The sequence below is a fragment of the Brassica oleracea genome, chromosome C6 (assembly GCF_000695525.1).
Source record: "Brassica oleracea var. oleracea cultivar TO1000 chromosome C6, BOL, whole genome shotgun sequence".
In the NCBI taxonomy this organism is placed as follows: Eukaryota; Viridiplantae; Streptophyta; class Magnoliopsida; order Brassicales; family Brassicaceae; genus Brassica; species Brassica oleracea.
Genome location: NC_027753.1, coordinates 33,075,244 through 33,077,310, shown reverse-complemented (window position 1 = coordinate 33,077,310; position 2,067 = coordinate 33,075,244).

The following is a 2,067-nucleotide window of genomic DNA, read 5'->3' as shown; positions in this document are numbered from 1 at the left end:
AATCATAGCTCTAGGCGATCAATCAAACACTCAAGTTTCAAATCAAAATTAAAAACCGATTTTTCAAAATTAGGGTTTTAGGGGATTTCGAAAACTTTGATCTTTGATCAAGAGAATTTGATTTGAGATTTAAAAACCTTTAAGGTTATGATTTTAATTGATCAATGGATCAATCTCGTTCTTAGGTTTAGATCGAACTTATAGAGCTTCGATTTACTCATAGGGGATTGATCTATTTAACATATGGCTTTTAGTTTGAGAGATTATCTTTTAGGGTTTCAATCTTTACAAAACAACCAGGTTCAATTCATGTTCTCAGAATTAGGATTATCTTTGTTTTGCAGATTGTAGAAACCGGACCTCCAAAGATCAGAGACGGGCGCGGGATGGCTCCTATCGGGTCGCGTTGCCGAGGGCTATCGCGAGCTTGTTTCGTGATGCGGACGGGAGCTGTCTACTTCCTATCGGGTCTCGAGTCGAGACGGACGCTTGCAGTTGGGGTCGCGAGATGAGGCTGAGACGGACGCGTGCAGTCGGGGTCGCGATATGAGGCTGAGATGTTGATCACGGACAAAGAACGTCTGAAGCTGAGCTTGATCGGAGTTGAGCTTGACCGGAGTTTGCAAGACGGAACGCAAGCAAGAACAATTTAGGGTTCTTCGGGATTAGGGTTCCAAAAGATCAAGACGGCGCCGCGTATTATTTCTCGTGTGGGCGCGTCTGAGATCTGATCGACAAACGGTTTGCACTGATGGATTTGTCTCGTCACGGGCTTCAAATTGATATGTGGCTCGTCGTCTGGTTCCTCAGGGTTTGAGAGATAGATTGATTTTAAGTTGAGCCTGATTTAGGGTTTATGTGTGACGGATTTTAGGTTAGGTTTTGTCTCAGGATTTTTGAAGTTTATCGTGCTGATAACGTGTTGTAAATAGAGAGTTTAAAGACTGAATATTTCTATGTTCTTATTAATGATCAAGGGGGTTTCTTTATATAAGGATTACAAGATGAAGATAAATGGAAAGTATCCAAAACCTAAACTCACTAGGATTAGGAAAACTAATAATACATAATAATGGAAAGATTACATATACTAGGAAAAGGAAATGATTTCCTTTTCTCTAAGCTTTGTGGCCGCCTCTCTCTCTCCTGAAGTCGGCTCTCTCTCTCTCCCCTCTCTCTAGGCTTCGGCCGTCCCTCCATCTTCTAGGTATTGGTCCGGTCTTAGACCGGGCCTGGTTAATGGCAATCCACTCCATTACTTATAACACTTCCCCTTGGATGCCATAACCATACATGATTCGTAGTACGCTTCATGTTGCCTCATTAAAACCTTATCAGGAAAACCCAGTGGGACAAAACCATGATGAAGGAAAAAGAGTACAACACGCACTACTCCATATGTGGGTCCCATTTTTAAAAAGTGTGAAAAAATGTCAAGTCTGTGACTCGAACCCGGGTTATTGAGATCTAAACAACAACATTTATACCACTGAGCTAAAATATTCTTTGTACATTGATGGCTGAAACAAATATATATTTATGAAGGTCAGAAACCTTTGCTTCTTCGATTTTCTCTGTGGGATCCACACTTATTTATTTTATCGAATGATTTAATAAATACTTTATAACTCACGTTTTGAAATGGGATTCGTTAAAAAAAAAAGCCCAATAAACTTTTTTGGTCTGTAAGCGTTCTCTTCAATGGAAGTTTAGGGCTTTCAATTTTTAATCATCGGTTCATGACTCATCTAAGAAACACAGATTGGCTCTTTGAGTTTCCTGAATTAGTTTTTCTTCTTTAGTCTCTACATCTCCCCATCTTTAATAAATTCATCATCGGTTCTTTTATTTTGCCTGATAAATCATGATTGTATGGTTTTAATTTTCTTTGGTCATTCTTAGCCTGCACCCTTTGATCTAACCAAGAAGAAGAAGAAGACATTTGTCGTCCAGGATGCCATCGAGGACTCAGCTGATTCACACAGGAGACATACTATTTGTTGCCTGATTGTTCAAGAAGAGTTTATGTGCTGTGAAACATATTTGTTTATTTTCATCAGTTGCTTT